General features: G+C 42.6%; 1 protein-coding gene across 1 annotated transcript in view; it reads left to right on the plus strand.

Moving 5' to 3' along the window:
• Nucleotides 1-21,254, plus strand: part of LOC117366418 (solute carrier organic anion transporter family member 1B3-like) — a 462,552-nt gene that overhangs the window by 22,877 nt on the left and 418,421 nt on the right. The window lies entirely within an intron of this gene.

Below are 21,254 nucleotides of genomic sequence, written 5' to 3' on the forward strand. Positions count from 1 at the left end.
TCTAAATCTTAAGGGAGGTTGTTAGAGGCATGTTTTGGGTGGAATTAGCACTTGGACATTTTACAGCAATAATCAAATATTTTACAAAACGTCCAGGGCACAATTTGGAAATTTTGGGCTAGACCTGTTTTTTAAATGAATAAGGGCCAAACTGACCAGATAATCAAGTTTTCAAGTTTTATTATTATTTGATGAATCGCCTATACAAACATTCTAAGCGATGAACAATTTAAAAAACAACAATTTAGAGGACAAACAATTTTAAAACACAAGTAAAAAGTTAATGTACTTATAACACATTACAAATTTCTTCATACATGTAGCTTAAGGACGGACATGATAAAGGAGGAAAAGAGGGGTAAAGTTACAATTCTCTCAGGTAGAAAAACATAAAAGAGGAAAAAACAAGGGGAAGGGAAAAAATTAAATTCTGCATTAAATAACAGGTCTCGTAGTTTAATTGATAAAAGCATCATTAAATAAAAAAGTTTTTAGAAGTTTTTTAAAAGAGATAAGATCTTTTTCTTTTCTGATGTAAAGTGGCAATGAATTCCACATTTGTGGAGCTGTAAAAGAAAACATGTCATTTCTTCTTGTGGCCACAATTTTTAAGGAAGGGACAGTTAATAAGTCTAGTGATGATGATCGAAGAGAATGAGGGGCATAATAAGGAATGATCATTCTAGACATGAATTGAGGTTCATTGAAAGCTAGTACTTTAAATACCAGGAATAATATCTTAAAAGTAATTCGGTGGCTAATAGGAAGCCAATGGGACTTGATTAATAGCGGTGTAACGTGGTCGTATTTTTTTGCTTTATGAATAAGTTTTATAGCAGTACTAGCTGATTACCCGGTGTTGCCCGGATATTTATTTATCCCCAAATGTCCAACCCCCTACATGTCCCACCCCCCTATGTCCCACATGTCCCACCCCCCACGTTACCCCCCCCCACATGTCCCATATGCCCCACCCCCATGTCCCAACCCCCTACCCTCCACATGTCCAAAAGGAATGTCCCTCTCTATGGGGCTGAACTTAGACTTAAACGGCAACGGGAGTGTCGGTATTCATCTCTGCGAGCTCGAAAACTATGGGTTGGACATTAATATCTGTCGCTTTTGATAATTTTAACATATCACCCCCTTCCCACCCCCACAGTATTTTACCCTGTCCCACCTGCACAATATTTTTCCCCAGATAGTAAGTCATATGTGTACCAAGTTTGGTTGAAATCTCTCCATGCGTTTCAGAGTTATGCTGAGTATTCATCTGTGAGCCCGAAAACACTATGGGGTAGATACTAAAATATGTAATTTTCAATCATTTTTACATAACCCCCCCATTCCCACCCCCACAGTGTTTGTCCTCAGATAGTAAGTAATGTGTATGTCAAGTTTGGTTGAAATCTGTCCATGCATTGAAGAGTTATGCTGGAACATACATACATACACACACACACATATATTCAAATTATAATGTGAAATATTTGACAAAATGAATACAATACAACTAACGCAAAACTTGATTATAAACAACATTTTTAGTTTCACCTCCAGGAGCAAGAACATATAAATTATTGGGTAAACCCACCCTTGAGCAAGCAACATAGAGTTATGGGCCGCGAGACCCCCAGAACATACCACCCCAGGTAGTGAGGGATCTGCATACCAAGTTTTGTTCAAATCGGTCAAGCCGTTTTTGAATTACTGTGCGAATGGCAGCTTTTTACATTTTTTCCATTGACATGAATGGGTGAAATCTGATTTTCTGTTTGTAGCTCCGCCCATGTGTGCAGGTGGGCCGCGAGACCCCCAGAACATATCACCCCAGGTAGTGAGGGATCTGCATACCAAGTTTCGTTCAAATCGGTCAAGCCGTTTTTGAATTACTGTGAGAATGGCAGCTTTTTACATTTTTTCCATTGACATGAATGGGTGAAATCTGATTTTCTGTTTGTAGCTCCGCCCACGTGTGCAGGTGGGCCGCGAGACCCCCAGAACATATCACCCCAGGTAGTGAGGGATCTTCATACCAAGTTTCGTTCAAATCGGTCAAGCCGTTTTTGAATTACTGTGAGAATGGCAGCTTTTTACATTTTTTCCATTGACATGAATGGGTGAAATATGATTTTCTGTTTGTAGCTCCGCCCATGTGTTCAGGTGGGCCGCGAGACCCCCAGAACATATCACCCCAGGTAGTGAGGGATCTGCATACCAAGTTTCGTTCAAATCGGTCAAGCCGTTTTTGAATTACTGTGAGAATGGCAGCTTTTTACATTTTTTCCATTGACATGAATGGGTGAAATCTGATTTTATGTTTGTAGCTCCGCCCACGTGTGCAGGTGGGCCGCGAGACCCCCAGAACATATCACCCCAGGTAGTGAGGGATCTGCATACCAAGTTTCGTTCAAATCGGTCAAGCCGTTTTTGCGTGATCGCGGCACATACACACATACATACCTCCGATTTTATATATATATATAGATTTTGGATTATCTGAAGTCTTCTTTTTTCTTTTTGTGATATATTGATTAACAAAGAATTACAGTAATCTAGTTTAGTTATAATCATAGAGTGAATGAGTATATTAACAAATTTAGGTTCTAGAAATGATGAGATGGACCGTATCAAACGTAGTTTATAGAAACAAGATTTAACTATTTGACTAATGTGGTTATAAAAAGATAGATTAACGTCAATAATTACTCCTAAAATTTTTAGCATAGGTACTGATTTGAGGGGAATATTATCGAATACAAATGAGGATCTTGGTGTTACATCTTTTTTCCAAGTGAAAAACATGGTTTTAGTTTTTTGTATATTTAGTGATAATTTATTAAGGCTAAGCCAATTTTTTATCGTATCCAATTTAGTATTAATTGTTGTAATTTCTTCGTCATTTTCCGGATCAAATGGGTGAAGAAGTTGAATGTCATCTGCATAAGAAAATGAAGTAAAGCCCAAAGATTGACAAATTGTAAGTAGAGGAGAAAGGAAAATATTAAATAAGAGAGGCGACAGAATAGATCCCTGGGGTATTCCGAAGGATGATGAATAAGAATTAGAATACTCATCTTTAAATCTAACAGTAGAGGATCGGTTTGAAAGAAAAGAGATAAACCAATTTAGGACCTGCCCACCAATACCCAGAGATTCTAACCAGTTAAGTAAGAGGTCGTGATCGATAGTATCAAAAGCCGCAGATAAGTCTAAAGAAAAAAGGGCAACCGATTTATGGTGATCTAAGTAATAATGGATATTAGTTATGAGAACTAACATCGAATATTCTGTATTATGGTGTTTACGGAAACCAGTTTGGTTAGGGTGCAATGCATTTGAGGTTTCGATGAAATCCGATAGTTGTTCAAAAACAAGTTTTTCAGTTAGCTTTGCTAAGAAGGTAAATTAGAAATTGGGCGATAATTGGATGCATCTTCCTGACTGACTTTATGATTTTTCAGTATTGGAGTAACAATAGCTGTTTTCCAATTAGTAGGAACAGTGGCTGTAAGAAAACTATTTTTAATGAGTGACTGAATAAAAGGGCCAAAACAGGAGAAAAATTTTTTCAAATAAAACAGAGGAATTAATTCTAAACGAGAACATTTTATATTGATTCTTTGAAAAGTCCCTTCTATTTCTTTTAATGATGGAATTCTAAAATTTATACATTTGGATGTAGGTATAGAAGTATTAATGCTATTGTCTAAGGACTCGCCTGTTGTGCTAGTGTCAAAGGTTTTTCAGATAAGAGCAATTTTTTCGCAAAAATAGTCCGCCAGACCTTGTGCTTTGAGATTGGATTTTAGATTAGAATTATTGTTTTTAGTCTCCGGTGTGATGGATTTTAGAATAGCAAATAATGCAAAGGTATTTTTAGCTTTATAGATTTTGTTGGAATAATAGGTTTTTTTGCCTGATTGATTTTATTTTTATAGAGATACACCTTTTCTCTATAATGTTGTAAATTTGTAGTTTTGGATGATCGCCATTTCCTTTCCAGTGAACGGAGTTGGGTTTTTGTCAAAGAGAGGTTTTCCGAATACCAAGGGTTGCATAATTTACGGAGGGAAATGGTTTTTGAGATCATCGGTGCTTTATTATTCAGAAGAGTTTCAAGTGAGGAATTCCAAAATTGTAATTGCTCATCAATAGATTCAAAATTGGGAATGTTTATAGAAGAACTGAAAAAAGGTATGATTTTGGTGGTTTCTAATTTTGAAAAATCCCTAAACATAATCTTTTTTTGTGGGGTTCTGAAGAAGGTTTTATCACTGTCAGTTGAGCGAAATAAAATAATGATCTGACCAAGGTACAGAAGAGATAAGCGGTACTGAGTGAGTTATCAGTTGAGATTTGGTTGTAAGAATCATATCCAAATTGTGTTTTGAAGAATGTGTGGGTTCCTGGATGAGAGTTTGCAGGTCTAAAGTCTTTTAAAAGTTAAGTGTATCAGTTGTGTATGGGTTAGTAAGGTTATCAAAATGAATATTAAAATCTCCTGGAGATGATGAAAATATGCCTACACACACACACACACACACACACACACACACTCTCCCAGTGGTCACTAACCCTCTCCCACCTCCCAAATATCTGCATAAAACAGTATATATCGGTCTCTATGACAGTTGCAGATACTATGGCCAGTCCTAGTAGAGATGCAAGCTCCTCTCTGGAGTATCCTGGTGGGCAGTGCAGTGGACTACAGAGAAGGGGACTCAGGTCCATATGTTACCCTAACTAGTTTTTCACTTGTGGTGGAAAGTGTGATCACACAAAAAACCCACTCTACTGCCATATAGACGATACCTGCAGGCATAAAGGCTATTAGGGTGGTAGACAGGTGGGTACAGTAGGTTTTGGGGGAGTTTTAGAGGTCTCACCATATAATGTACAGGAGTTATGAAGACCTTTTAATGTGAATTTCACAGCAATGCCCCTTAGGGTACCCCACTGCTCTACTGGCATGCCTATGTAGCTAGTCCATTAATATGCTGGCCCCTCCTACATGCAAATTGATTATTTTTGACATTTTTATTTTGGTCTTTTTTTTATAATGGCAAAAAAAAATTAGACATCTAGCTGAACAAACCATCTAGCTGGGTCATTAAAAAAAAATAGACGTCTAACTGGACAAAACATGCCACTCCTACCACCAGCACTGCAGTGGCATCAGCAGGCAGCCCAAACCACCTCAATCCTCTCAGCCTTCCATTACAGGAGCAGCCCATTACATGGAACACCTCATCACATCCCTCCTGTATCACAGCAGCCCTCCTCAGAGGTCTGCAAGCAGACAGCCCCCCTTGGTAGTCCTCTGTGGAAGGGTCCAGTGCTGCTTTGATGGAGGAGATTAGGACCCCATGGAATACTGGTTCCGGGACATGGAGGCTGAGATGGTAGCCCACAGAACTGCTCTCGAGACCAAGGTGGTGGCCCACAGAGCTGCCTTTGAGGCCAAGATTGTGGCACACAGTACTACCATTGAGAAGTGCATCGTAGCCCTGTAGGCTGCATTTCTACTATAGAGAGCACCTTCCACCAAATTCACCACACTCTAGGTCAAATCCTGGGCCAGTGGCCATTTGCCCTAGAACATGGTAATATTTGGGAAGGGGAGCACCTCTAATGTCCCAGAACCAGCCATACTCCCCTACTCCATGGCTGGTGCTGCTTTTTGGAGGGAACATTGTTTTATCCTAACCCTACCCCTCTGCCCCTCATCTAGCTCTACCTCCACTGCTTTTATTTGAAATTTTACAGAAAGTTGCCTTTATTTTTGTGACAATTTTACTGTATGCTGCCTTTATTATTTTGTGGTCAATTTTACAGCATGTTGCCTTTTTTGTACTTTATATATTTTTTTATATACAACGTTTTTGAAAGCACAGTTACTTACCATAACAGGTGTTATCCGGGGATAGCAGGTAGATATTCTCACATGTGGATGATGTCATCCACAGAGTCACAGTACAGACAATTTTAAAATACATTGCCATTTTCGGAACTTGAGAAAGTTTTCGAACTGCCGCACCACGCATACGCGAGTGCCTTCCCGCCCAACGCTGCTCGTGGCTCCTCAGTTCGGCAAGCAAGCTAAGAAGCCAACCAGGGGAGGTGGGTGGGTTATGAGAATATCTGCCCGCTGTCCCTGGATAACACCTTTTATGATAAGCAACTGTGCTTTATTCCAGGACAAGCAAGCATCATATTCTCACATATGGGACTCCCTAGCTTACTATGATGGGATGGAGGGAGAGTTGGCCATTAGGAAAATAGATTTTGCAATACTGCTTGGCTGAAGTGAACATTCCATCTGGAATAAGATTCCAGACAGTAGTGTGATTTGAATGTACAGATTTCATCAATAGGAGTCGAGCTAAGGAAAGCAACTGAAGCTGCCATAGTTCTGACTTTGTGGGCTGTGACACGACTCTCCAGTTGTAGGCCAGCCTGAGCATAACAAAAGGAGATACAAGAGGCCAACCATGTGGAAATCATTCTCTTGGATACTGGATGTCCCAACTTGTTAGGACAAAGGAGACGAAAAGTTGAGGAGATGTTCTATGCAGTTGAGTCCTCTGCAAATAGTAAGCCAATGTTCATTTGCAGTCCAGAGTGTGAAAAGCTTTCCCCAGGGTGAGAATGAAGCTTAGGGAAAAATACTGGAAGTACAATAGATTGACTAAGGTGTAATTCAGTGACGACCTTTGCAAGAAACTTGGAATGGGTGCGAAGCACCACTTTGTCATGGTGGAATACTGTGAACATAAAAATAGCCACTGCTGGGTCAGACCAGTGGTCCATCCTGCCCAGCAGTCCGCTCATGTGGCGGCCCTCCGGTCAAAGACCAGCGCCCTGAGACTAGCCCTACCTGCGTGCGTTCCGGTTCAGCAGGAACTTGTCTTGAATCCCTGGAGGGTGTTTTCTCCTATGACAGACTCCGGAAGAGCGTTCCAGTTTTCTACCACTCTCTGGGTGAAGAAGAACTTCCTTACATTTGTACGGAATCTATCCCATTTCAATTTTAGAGAGTTCCCTCTTGTTCTCCCTATCTTGGAGAGGGTGAATAACCTGTCTTTATCTACTAAGTCTATTCCCTTCAGTACCTTGAATGTTTCGAACATGTCCCCCCTCAATCTCCTCTGTTCGAGGGAGAAGAGGCCGAGTTTCTCTAATCTTTCACTGTACAGCAACTCCTCCAGCCCCTTAACCATTTTAGTTGCTCTTCTCTGGACCCTTTCGAGTAGTACCGTGTCCTTCTTCATGTACGGCAATCAGTGCTGGATGCAGTTCTCCAGGTGAGGGCGCACCATGGCCCGGTACAGCAGCATGATAACCCTCTCCGACCTGTTCGTGATCCCCTTCTTTTTCATTCCTAGCATTCTGTTCACCCTTTTTGCCGCCACTGCCACACATTGCACAGACGGTTTCATCGACTTGTCGATCAGAACTCCCAAGTCTGTTTCCTGGGAGGTCTCTCCAAGTACAGCCCCAGACATCCTGTATTCGTGCATGAGATTTTTGTTAACGACATGCTTCACTTTACACTTATCCACGTTGAACCTCATTTGCCATGTCGATGCCCATTCCTCGAGCCTGATTATGTTACATTGCAGATCTTTGCAATCCCCCTGTGTCTTTACTACTACTGTGAAAGTGGGATCCATCACCAGCACTTGAAGCTCAATGACTTGTCGAGCTGAAGTAAGGGAGATGAGAAAAAACACTTTCCATGTAAGGTACTTAAGATGAGCCGTAGACATTGATTCAAAAGGAGGCTTCATCAGTGTAACAAGGTGAAAATTGTAAAGTGTAAATTGGTGAGGCCTCACTTGGAGTATTGTGTTCAGTTTTGGAGACCATATCTGGAGAAGGACATAAGAAGACTTGAAGCAGTCCAGAGGAGGACAATGAAAATGATAGGAGGCTTGTGCCAGAAGATGTATGAGGAGAGACTGGAAGCCCTGAATATGTATATCCTAGAGGAAAGGAGGGACAGAGGGGATATGATTCAGATGTTCAAATACTTGAAAGGTATTAATGTATAACAAAATATTTTCCAGAGAAAGGAAAATGGTAAAACCAGAAGACATAATTTGAGGTTGAGGGATAGTAGATTCAAAAGCAATGTTAGGAAATTCTACTTTACGGAGAGGGTGGTGGATGCCTGGAATGCTCTCCCGAGAGAGGTGGTAGAGAAGAAAACGGTGACGGAGTTCAAAAAAGTGTGTGATGAACACAGAGGATCTAGAATCTGAAAATAATATTATATATTGAACTAATGCCAGCACTGGGCAGACTTGCACGGTCTGTATATGGCCATTTGTGGGAGGATGGGCTGAAGAGGGCTTCAATGGCTGGGAGGGTGTAGATGGGCTGGAGTAGGTTTTGATGGAGATTTTGGCAGTTGGAACCCAAGCACAATACCGGGTAGAGCTTTGGATTCTTTCCCAGAAATAGCTAAGAAGAAAAAATTTAAAAAAAATTTAAATTGAATCATGCTGGGCAGACTGGATGGACCATTCGGGTCTTTATCTGCCATCATCTACTAAGGACCATATTGAGATCCCAAACCATTGGAGGTAGCTTGAGAGGTGGTCTGACATTGAGAAGTCCTTTCAAGAATCTGAGAAGTGAGAGGTTTACCATCAACTAGTCTGTGAAAAACATTTATAGCACTGAGATGAACTCTAATCAAAGTGGTTTTGAGACCTGAATCGGATACTCCAGTACTGAAGATACAGAGGTGGATTTAAGCTCATGATGATGAGGAGTACAGCAGGTGGAAAACTGCGTCCATTTTTGCTGGTAGCACTGCTGGGTAGATGGTTTTCTGGATGCTTCCAAGATTAATCTGACAGGCTGAGAAAGATGAAGGTCAGCCGATGTTAGGCTGAGAGGTACCAAGCTGTCAGGTGCAATGCTGAAAGATTGGGATGAAGAAGAGATTTGTGATTCTGTGTGAGAAGAGACGGGAAAATTTGAAGAGGGATTGGTTCCTTGATACTGAGTTGAAGTAGAAGGGAAAACCAGGGTTGTCTTGGCCACCGAGGAGCTATAAGAATCATGGTGGCTGTCCATTTCAAAGGGAATGTTCCCTGCCAACCAGAATGTACCAAAGGATCTAAAGGGAGGACCACCGACTTATGTTTATTTAACTGGAATCCTGAATAAATTCCAAATTCATCAACAAGCCCTAATAAAGTAGTTAGGGAATACTTACCCTTGATAACACCAACAAAATGTCATCTGCGAAAGCCAGTATCTTAACACGGTGTCCTCCCAGATTCCCCTCCCCCCTCACACACACACACACACACACACACACACACACACACACATCCCCATCCTTCTGTACAGTACGGAGAAAAGGCTCAAGATATAACAAGAAGAGTAGGGGTTACAGAAGGCATCCCTACTGAGTACCCCAGTATATTGAAAATGAGATGGTGAGCTGTCCATTCACCAACATCAAAGCCTCCGGGTCTCGATAGAGTTGCTATCCCGTAATTTCTATATACTCCCAAAGTGTAAATAGATAATCCCAGTGCACTTTCTTGAAAGCCTTCTCAGTATCTAAACTGACCAAGGCTGCTGGAAGGGAATTGTGCTTACAGTTCGCTATAGACATCGGTACTTTCCACATGTTAACTACTGATTGACATTCCTTGACAAATTCAACTTGTTTAGAACATATGAGATCGGGGAGCAGATTAGAGAGCCTATCCACTAATATTCTAGGCAAGAGTTTCAAATCTACAGTAAATAATGAGATAGGTCTATACGATTCCGGTTGTAAGGGATCCTTTCCAGGTTTAGGATTCAAGGTTATATGGCACTATTAGATCCAGCAGGGAACTGACCCACCATTATCATCCAGTCCAAATATGACAAAAGCGGCGCATAAAGCTGTGAGAATAACAGCTCATAAAATTCAGACGTATAGCCATCCGGCCCTGGAGCTGTCGAGTTACATGACCTCTTTATTGCCATCTGCACCTTTGTCACTGATAAGGGGATATTGAGCCTCGCCAGTTGTGCAGCATTAAGATGCGGAAGGCCCGAATCCTCTAAGTAATCTATTAAATCAGGTCCCCAATTAGAGGAAGGTTTAGCATACATATTTAAAGAAGTTATGAAAGATATCGGCGATCCCTGTCATCTCATTATGAATGACTCCAGTGGCGTCCCTAAGGGCCAACACATATGAAGTACCATACCAAGATTTTGTGATTCTAGCCAGGAATTTCCCTGGTCTGTTACCATAACAATGAAAATTAAATTTCTTATACAATAATTTTTTTTGTACGTTTATGTATCAATGCATTTAGCGATGCCTGGGTGGCCAAGTATGTTTCCTTTGTGCCTGTGGAAGGAGCACACAGGAATTGCAGTTTTGCTTTGCAGGGTTGCTTCTCTAAATGGACTATACCATGAGATATACACTGGGCCCGCGTAATCATATATTGGATAATATCTCCGCACAATACCACTTTCATTGTCTCCCAAAACAATATAGGAGTATCCATATGCTGTTCATTGTTGTTACCAAATTCCTCATACCTAGTAACAAGATAATCTTGAAAATGCTTATCCTGTAGCAAATGTGAAGGAAATTTCCACCGGATCATAGTATGGCGGGGTAATTCTAAATCAGAAACTATGATGGGGCTTATATCTGCTTTAGTGATCCTAGGAAAAAATTGTTGGAACACCAAAACATAATCTATTCTGGACATAGTACCATGCGCCCTTGAAAGATGAGTGTAGTCTTTTACCGTAGGGTTCAAGAGACGCCAGGGATCAACCAACTCATGCACTTCGCATCAAAAGGGTAATCTTTTACAGGAATTCAAAACATTCCTGAAAGGACACATTTAAAAGGACACACATATCTTATGTCTTCTGTCTCTATCTGTGCTGGGGGAGGCTCAAACACAGACACAGTTTTGTATTTATTCTGCTGATGTTCTGAGACAGGGCCATTTAATCTTGTTAATGAAGTTAGCTGTTTGAGACAATGGAGGTTCCAACCCCCCACTGCCATGTACCGGTTGAGAGAGATAAGGGAAGCTTTAACACCTTTAGATTTAGACAAAGAAGCACATATCCTGGTCACCCCCCCCCCCCTCTCTTGTCCAACCCCCTTTTTCTGTGTTGGTTACCACTGACCCATGTAAAAAGATATAAAAATGGATGTAAACTAATAAAATACAGGCAATCTCTTTAGGACACTGTCTGCGTATCCTTTCTTTCTAAGGGGAATGCCTCCGGATATCTGTACCTAGGCGACAGGGTGTGGGCAGGGCAGTTTTGAGACCAAGAAACGGACCTTGTTCGTTTCAATTCCCATGCCTCAAAGAGGACCTATCAAGCATGGGATCTAGTACTTGATTAAAGTCCCCAGCCATTACCACTGGCAGCTGGGGTTGTTGGAAAGACAGTTGTACTAGTTTATGAAAGAAAGCATGCTCGTAATTTTTGGGGGCATATACAGTGATCAAATAAAAGGCCATACCAGGTGTCTGAACACGTAATACTAGGTACCTTCCACAATCATCTTTTTGAACCAGGTCTACTTGGCCTACAAAACCTTTGTGGACCAACACTGCCACCCCCTTTTTTTTTTTTTAGTTCCACCCATGCTGTTTGAAGTTTAAGATATTCGGCATCATTCAGTTTAGTTTCCTGCACACGTGCTATATCCGCCACATGTTGTTTAAGTTGGGAGAGGTTTTAGTTTTTTGGATGGGCAATGCAATCCCCAAATTAGGACTTTTAGTTTAGAAGATGATATACAATATAATCAAGAGAGAACAGTATAACATACAAATCAGAAAACATCCTAGGTGCCCAGCCTTCACCCAGGATCACTACCATATAATCCAACAAGTGAGAAAAAGTGACACAAACCAGACTATTAGATCATACTCTAAAGTATCATAGTAAAGCTCTGAAGCTGACGCTTCTGAAGTTAACATGCAGTGTAATAGCATGTGAGAAAAAAATCATAAACATTACTCTTACATTGGATAATTTCACTTCATCCACGCCATCCAAGACATGGAGATTCAATTCTAGCTTGCTCGCAGAGGACGGCTTTAAGAAGCATGTGGAAAAAGCTATTTCCGAAGACACCAGCTGGAGTGTCACGTGGGACTCCTTTAAAGCATATATTAGAGGAGGAGTGATCATTTTGTATAGCACTATGATTAAAAAGAAAAATGCTGCAGAGCTTCGTAAGCTTGAAAACCTAATTAAAACTAAAGAATTAGCACATCAAAATGATACTAACAATTATACAGAGAGAGAGCTGCAGGTTAGATTCCAATATAATTCCCTATTGCGTAAAACTGCTACACACTCTGTGTTTGTTCAAGCGGCCCACTATTATGCAAACAACAACAAATCGGGCCACCTGTTGGAATCTTACTTGAAACATAGGAGGGAGCATACAACTATCACCAGTTTGACTAGTTCGGATGATACTGCCCTCTCCACTACAGCTGAGATATTAGACAAATTCAAAAAGTTCTATGAGGTCTTGTATACGTCTGAATCACAAAATGATGATGATCCATGTGCATTTCTTGGAAATATTTCTTTGTCTCTTTTACCTGAGTCAGATCACATGTCAGCTACTGAAATTATTGATACTATCAACAACATGGAAACAAATAAAGCACTGGGACTGGATGGCTTCACTGTCGAGTTCTATCAAACCTTCAAATCAACATTGGCACCATTCTTACAAAAGTTTTTTGATCACATAGAATCACATGAAAGGCCATTGGGACGTTTACGGAAGCGACAATCATTGTGATACCTAAACAAGGTACAGACCCCAAACATGTTGGTAATTACTGACCTCTCTCAATGATAAATGTAGATGCTAAGATTTACGCTAAATTGTTGGCCTCCAAATTGCAGGAAGTTTTACCATCTTTAATTTTCGAGGATCAAACAGGATTTATGTATGGGCGACATTCTTCTAATAATATGCGTACTCTGTCTAATATTATATCTACATGTCAATCACTGCCTCATAAATTAACTGTTTTAGCCCTGGATGCTGAAAAGGCTTTTGACAGAGTGGAATGGCCTTTTTTATTTGCAACTCTCACAAAATTTGGCTTTCCTGTGCAATTTATTCAAATGATAAAAGTTCTATATTATGCCCTACTACTAAAATCTGTATCAATGGCCACCTTTCCGACACTTTTATACATTTATCGCTTTATTGGAGTAAAGTATGGAAACCATCTCTATGATCTTAAACATACAGGAGCCTCTAAATCTGCGTGTTATTATATTGGGTCATCATGGTTTACTAAAAACACTGCCCGATCACAATGCAAGATTGCTTAACATACTGCTGCTCATGGCTCTTAAAAACATTTTACATTGTTGGAAAGACTTATCTAAGGTGAACTATGTTACCTGGTGGAATATGCTTTGTCTTACAGTAAAGAATGAAAGTGTTATTGCTGAGTAGCATAAGTCCATGAGCTCTTACCTTAAAATATGGAGTCCAGTCAACTCTTATTTTAATATGGGCTGATGTCATTCAGTTACTGTGCTGGTCTATAGTTAACAATATGTGAACATATATATTATGTTGTGGCTCATCTCTTATTTCATAACTATGAAGTATGATTCCGGTGTCTCTCGGTGGTTTGAATACTGTGCACATCGTTGGCTGCAGGTTGTGCTGACACTCTCCTATTGAATAGGCATGGTTCAATCTGTTGTATTGCATTGTTTGTCAACACTCTAAGATTTCTTGCTTTGTACGGCATATTGTTTTCATGCCCTGTTAACAATTCCTGTTCTTGCTATATATTAAAATCAATAAAATCTTTGAACTAAAAAAATAAACATTAGGAGCATTATATTCAATCGACCCATGCCCCTTCCCACTCCCTCATACCCACCCTCCTCCACAAATCCCAGCAACATTGAACAAGTCTCGTTCTACTCTGCTCTGCAGACCAAAACGCATGTTACGCCTTGATGTGATCAGGCCCCCCACCTCATTTATCTTGTGTTTTAAGGCGAGCTAAAAAAAAAAAAAAAGGGTTCCCGCTGAAGGAATGAAAGTCTATATCATGTCAGGTATAATAGTAATTTCAGAAAAAGAGAATAAGTATGAGATATACTCATTGAATATCAACCGCTTCATAATATGCCCTTGTTTAACAATGTGTGTGAGAGGGCTCTGAACATTGTTAAACAAAAACTAATGTGTAACAGCTATAGCAGTGAAAAGATCTGAAACATGGAAAAAATGGGAGGCAAATAAAGATCAAACCATACTATATAGTCTATCCAGTCTGTATTATCAGAAAAAAATATGGGGCTCATAATCAAAAAACAAATACATCTAAAAACCCACCCAAAACGGCACTTGGATGACCTTAAAGACAGGTCGTCCAAGTGCCAATAATCAAAACGGGTTTTAGACATATCTAAAAACAGCTTAAGCCTTTTCATTGCTGCTGTACACCCAGAGCTGAAAGGGGTGTTTTAGGAGGAGTGGTGAGGGTGGGATTTGGGCAGGACATGGGCTGACCTAGACTTAGTTATACTTTTAACTTGATTTAAGAGATATTTTACTCTTTACCATCCCCCTTGTCCTAATGTGATTTTCCCTCCTTCTATCCTATCAAAATATTATAGTTCCTCCTTCTTCTCTACAACTATCTTACCCTATTGTATTTTATGTCTGTCTATGTAATGTATCCCCCTTTCTTTATATCTTCTATTCCCTCCATTTTTATTGCACACCGCTCAGTAACCCTAGTCAGACGAAGTACATGACACTGAGAGGGCTGTTGCAGCAATTTGGAGGTGAGGTTAGGTTTTGGAGATGTGCTGACTAGTGCTGCCCGATTCAGGAAAAAAAATTTCGATTCAATTCAGCCTATTGAATTGATTTTTCGATTCAATTTTCCTGCCCAATTGGGTGTTTTTTTCAAACATCCTGGTGGGTTTATTTTATAGCCTCTTCGCCCTCTTTGTCCTCTCCTACTGGCGCTGTGGTGGAAACAAAATAAACAAAAAAGACTTTTCCTCTCTCTAAATCCTAGCGCACGTTTGCAGTCTAAAACCAGCTCTGGCAGGATACACATTTCAAACCTGACATATTGTAATCACAAAACAGAAAATAAAATATTTTTTTTACCTTTTGTTGTCTGGTCATTATTCATATCATGTTGGTCCCAGGCTCTGGTTGTCTTCTGATCATTGTCTCCTTATTTGATTACCATCCATCTTCCATCTCTGTCGTCCCCTTCTGTTTCCCTTCCCTCCCCGGAGGTCTGGCATCTTTCTATTTTTTTCATCTCTATCCCTGCAGCTGCAGCAATGGACCCCACCATCCCCATATCCACCATCTCTCCTTTTCTCAACTACCCTTCATCCAGCATCTTTCCCTTCTTCCCCACCACCCCAGGGTCCACCAGCTCTCCCTTTCTCTTCCCAACTACCCTCCTATCCAGTATCTCTATCCCCCACCCATCCCCTCCACACCATCCCTTGTGTCCTTCTCTCCCTTTCTGTTCGTTCCCTCCCTAAATCTCATTATCCACCATCTCTCTCCCTCTCCTCTGTTTTTAGACCCATTATTTCTTTCTCCCCCCCCAGTCTGGTACATGCACGTCTCTTTGAACCCCCCCTTCCCTTCCTCCGTGTACTTCTATACCAGGGCCCCCCTCCCCCAAAGGCCTGCCCTCCGAAGGCCTGCACTCCACCTGAAGGCTGCACTTCCCCTGAAGTCCTGGTCTCCCCCGAAAGCTGCACTTTGTAACAAACCCACTGCCTGCAGCGGCTTAGTTCCTAGGAAATGTGTAATGTTTAGCTCCAGTGCAGAATAACTGACTAGGTCAGTGCCCTGGTACTTGCAGGCGATGACTATCTCTGGAATAGCCAGGATGAGACAGGGAAAGCTTGCACTCTTGTATAGAGCCTTTAAATCCTGGCAGGAGATTTTCCCCTAAAAAGCTTGCTGTTCCTTTAAAAAAAAAGGAGCAGGGAAATCTGACTCCTGGCAGACTTAGCAGTTCTCTAAAGAACTGATTCACCTCTTCACCCCCCCTCAGCCTTGCAGAGGGGGTGTGGTTTGGAGCTCCCTAAAATGGAAGCCGGTGAGGGAGTCAGGCAGATGAGGAAGAGACTAGAGAATGACATGGGAAAAAAATCTGTCCCCGTCACTGCCCCGTCACCAGACTACCGTCCCCCTCACCACCCTGTCCCCTTTACCGCCCCGTCCCCAAACCCGCTGTCCTCTTCACTGCACTGTCCCCGCTGTCCCCTTCACCGCCCCATCCCTGCAGCATCCACCCTTCCCTGTCACCACCTCACTGCCCTTCAGTGGCCCGAGAATCTCCCTCCCTCCCCCTTACCTTCGCGGTATAAAGAAACTTAAGGGAGGGAAGGCACGCGGTCACCAATTGCATGCGCGGCCCCTTCCCTCCCTCCCTCTGGCCAAATCTACCTCCCTCCCCCCCCTTACCTTCAAGGCGCTTTAGAAAAGAAACTGATGCCGGCGAAGCCTGCCTGTGCCGCCCTGCAGTGTGTGTGGGCAGAAGCTTCTCCTCTGACAATTGTCATTTTATAAACATAAATAAAACAGCAAGGTTCAACAAAACCCATCTCCCCCCCCTTTCACAAATATCCCCTTCACTATTATGAAAACTGAAAAAAACCAAATTACTACAGAATGCTACATAGAAAAATCAAGCTAACAGAATACTTTAGTCACACATGGCAAGAATAATGTTAGGGGAGTGCAACTAGGGCAACTGTCCCCTGGCCAGAGAGAGAGCCCTAAGCCAGCTAGAAGCTAAAGAAGCACAGCCTGGACTTTGCGGTCCCCAGTTATGTCTAATACCAGCTCTAGCAGGATACATATTTCAAATCTGAAATATTCTAATCACAAAATATAAAATAATCTTTTTTCTTTTTGTTGTCTGGTAATTTAATTCATCAATTCACATTGATCTTAGGCTTTGATTTTAGGTTCCTTCTGTCTTCATCGTGGCATGGCTGGCTCCTGAAGGTAAAATAGGCGCAAGAGGAGCTGGGGAGAAGATGCCGAGTCTGACACGGGCGCAATTTTTTTTACCACAGGAGTAAGACTTTTCATCGCTCCCACGGGGCGGTAAAAGGTCTTATCCCCATTCCTGCGGGGCGGTGAAAGGTCTTGTCCCCATTCCTGCGATAAACCAGTTTCAAATGTCTACATGCCTGTGGATTTACTGCGGTGACCCGCGGTTTACCGCGGTAAATGGTCCCCATGTCATTCTCTAGAAGAGAGAGGGGTGTGGATGGAGAGAAACGAAGAGAGGAGAGAAGGAGGAGACAGAAAGAAGCAGGCTGTGAGAGGACATTTGCTTTACTAGCCAGCCTATGAGAGGCTGGAGGATTGAGACAGGTGAAAACTTGAAACTTATGGATTTTGAATCCGCAGAAAGTGTACCAGCATCTAGTGTGGAACTTAGGAGAAGCAACTGCTGTAAAAGTGAGTTTTTGTACTGTGCCATTAACTCTCTGAGGAGGACATTATTTTGAACTGTGTTTTTGTTTGGAATATTTTGCCTAGAAGAAAGAGTCTTGTGCTGGCAGAAGTTTTTCCTGCTTAAGGACTGTAATGTTTCTGAGCTGGTGGGTTTTGGCTTTTCAAAACTAGCTCAGAGAAAAGGTTTGGTTTTTCCTATTTTGTTTTGATGAGGTTTTTTGGTACTGAGGTATGCTTGAACAGAGGCAGCTAATTAGCAGCAGTGCAGGGTAACAGCTGTGCTTAGAAGCCATTCTGAATGCTGAGCCAGCCTGTGAAGAATTGTCTCTTTTATGTCTGCTAGTTTGTGGACTGTAAAGCAGGTAAGGCTGATATTTAATCCTTTTGCTTCACTTATAACCAGAGACAGTTATTTGAGAATTGTTTGGGCAAAAGCTGCCTGCCTGCAAGCTACCTTGATAAAGTTAAGCATTACTACTAACTATCTTAAGAACCTGCCTGAAAGTATTGCTATAATGTACCTCTCTGTACTCAGTGTGTATACTTGGCATAGTGCTGGCCAAGAAGCTAAGATTTTTGGAGTTACCTAATTGCAACAGCTGAGGTGGCTATTGGCCAGTGGCTGGAAGAAAAGCTATATTTTTGTGTATTGCTCAAATTCTTTGTTTTTATTACTTTTGAAACTGTTGAATTGTTCTATGAGAAATAGGGTGCTTTGAACCCAAACACGAAGCCTGGCCAGTGGCCAAGAATAATAAACCTGTTAAGAACTTTTGGTGGAAGTTTCCTTCTTGCTTGCTGGAAAGGGAAATCCTTACCCAATATACTGGGGTTTAACCTAAGGTGACCATTTATGTTTTTCCATCAAAACGGGACATCTATTAATATTCAGTCCTGCCCCCAATCCCACCCTAGCCCCGCTCCCAATTTCTACCATTCATTTTTCATGTACACACAATATCTTATTATTTCATAATGGTAACCATAAAATTTTAAAAAACACAAAGCACCCTATATGCAGAGAAAATGTTAATTATCATTTATATTTGGGGAGTTTCAAAGATGTCACCTCAGTAACTATAGAAAAATAGACAAATATAGTGCAAAATATAGACAGCAGATATAAATTCTTAAAACTGACACATTTTGATCACTAAATTGAAAATAAAATCATTTTTCCTATCTTTGCTTTCTGGTTATTTCATGAGTCTCTGGTTGCATTTCCTTCTGACTGTGTATCCTTTCTTTCATTTCTTTCTTTCTGCACTCAGGCCCAACAATTGTCCCTTTCTATTCCCTCCCTCCTTCCTTCCTATGTCCTTAATGTCCCATCCTATGTCCTTAGTGCCCCCAGTGCCTCCTTCTTATGTCCTTAGTGCCCCCAGTGCCTCCTTCCTATGTCCCCCTCACTGCCTTCCAGCCTTTGTCCCACCGCCCTCCCTCCCTGCCACGCCAAAACCAGCCTCCCTCCTTCCCTTCTTCCAGCACCAATTCAAACTGCCTCCCCCCCCCCCCCGGTCCACCGCCGCTGCCTGCCAGCCTCTCTCCCCACCTCCCTCCAGCACCAATTCAACACCCCCCCGGTCCACCGCCGCTGCTTGCCACCCAGAAACTTTCAGTGGAGCCCTCACAACCCCCTCATTCTTCCTCCTCTTCTATCTAGGATTATCAGACATCCGGATTTAGCTAGACAAGTCCTCTTTTTAAAGGAATGTCCAGACGTCTGTCTAAAATGTGAAAGTTTGTCTGGGTTTTCCTCTCCCCTGTTCCCCGCCTACCTCGGTTTCTTGGCTGCTACTGGTATTTTTGGGAGGCATTAACTATTCAACCAATGCAGCTCTGGAGCTGGCACTGTGAAAATCAAGCCTCGTTCTGGAGCTGCAATTGCTGCCCTCATAGCAATCCAAGCCTCGTTTTAGGGCTCCAATGGTTTCATTCATTACCACCCAAGCCTCATTTTGAGGCTCCAATAGCTCCTCTCAAGATACACCAAGCTTCACTCTGGCCCTCACTGGAGGAAGGTAAGGAGAGAGGCTTGGCAAGCAGCAGCGGCTGCAGACCTGGGGGAGGGGGTTGAATCGGGCGCACGACGAAGGGAAAGAGGGAGGATGGCTTTGGCGTGGCAGGGAGGGGAAGTGATCACCTGTCCCGTTGTCCCCGCGCACAGCTTCGGGACGCTGTCCCTGAAAATGGGACATTTTGGCGTTCCGAAGCTGTGTGTGGGGACAATGGGACAGGGGATCTAAAAACGGGACTGTCCCGTTCAAAACGGGATGTATGGTCACCTTAGTTTAACCATAACATAGCTGTTGCCAGGCCTGAAGGATAACCCAAGTTAAAGGGGACCCGCCGGGCCAGTATTTTGTTGCAATCCAGGTGGTCTACTGCACTCATCCTAGACCACGGGTTGTCATAACTTCCCCTGAAGGCCTGCAACCCCCCCCCCTGAAGGCCTGTCCCCCCACCTCAAAGGCCTGCACCCCCCGAAGGCCTGCATGTTCCCCTCTGGCCTTCTTCTCTTACCTTAAGATAATCAACAGCCTGCAGAGAGGATTGTGGTGCTTTAGCAATCTTTGCAAGCTGCCATCATCCTCAGCACCATGTTCGCTCTACCATGGTTCCGCCCTTCCTCTGACATCAGGAGCAGGATTGCGGCAGAGCCAATGTGGTGCTCACTACCTGGGGCAGGAGATTGGTGGGAGACACAGCTCTCCTTTTCTGTTGAGAGGTTGTCTTTGGTGCTGTAACCGCCGCTGAGCTAATTACAGCAGCCTACAGAGTGAACCTAGCAGGCTGCCATTGGCCTCCGAAGCACATTTCCTCTACCGTGGTCCTGCCTCTTCTCTGACATCAGGAGCGGGACCGCGGCAGAGGCAACGTACTCCGGAGGCCAATGGCAGCCTGCAGGGTCACTCTGTAGGCTGCCGTAATTAGCTCAGCGGTTGTTACAGCGCTGAAGATGACCTCTCTCACTGTGTGCAGGAAGCAGCTTGGAGGTAAGCCCCCCCCCCCCCCCCGTGAGCCTAATTAGCTTTAAAGGGGGAATCTGGAGGATTCTGTGTGGGAACCAAGAAGACAGCCGGGTGCTCACAGACACCAGAGAGCCGTATTTGGAACGGGCTTTTAAAAAGGTACAACGGGGTGGGGTGTTTAAAAAAAAGTATCTTCGCTGCATAAGACACACTGACGTTTCCACTCACTTTTGGGTGGAAAAAAGTGTGTCTTATGGAGTGAAAAATATTGTAATTCTTCAATTGCTGGAAAAGGATTAAATGATGCAGGATATAGGAATCGTGGGTTAACCCTGGGAATGTAGCTACCACATTCAGAATTCTCATGTTGGCATCGCAAATCACCTTCACGTTTAGGGAATGGAAGAGCTTATGATTCCTATATATCATTTCCCTTTCTCTGAGTAGTATAAGTGTCATATGTGTGCAATCAGTTGCTCCCATCAAGTGTGCTAGCCCTGTGACATTCTGAAACTGGTCACCCAGGGCCTCCCACTGTTGCCTAGTATTAAGAATTGATATGTAGTTTCTAACCCATCATGGCATATAGTACCTGGTAGATACAGTGAAACACAGAGGAAGAGCCCATTCCACCAACTGTGACTACAGATGTTTAGAAGCTCCTACCTACAAGGGTGGTGCTGCCTCTGCACCAGCTGCTGCTGTTACTGTTCTGCTGGATTCTCCTGTGGCTAGACCACAGCATGGGCTAGATC

This window comes from Geotrypetes seraphini, chromosome 9, assembly GCF_902459505.1.
Source record: "Geotrypetes seraphini chromosome 9, aGeoSer1.1, whole genome shotgun sequence".
Classification (NCBI taxonomy): domain Eukaryota; kingdom Metazoa; phylum Chordata; class Amphibia; order Gymnophiona; family Dermophiidae; genus Geotrypetes; species Geotrypetes seraphini.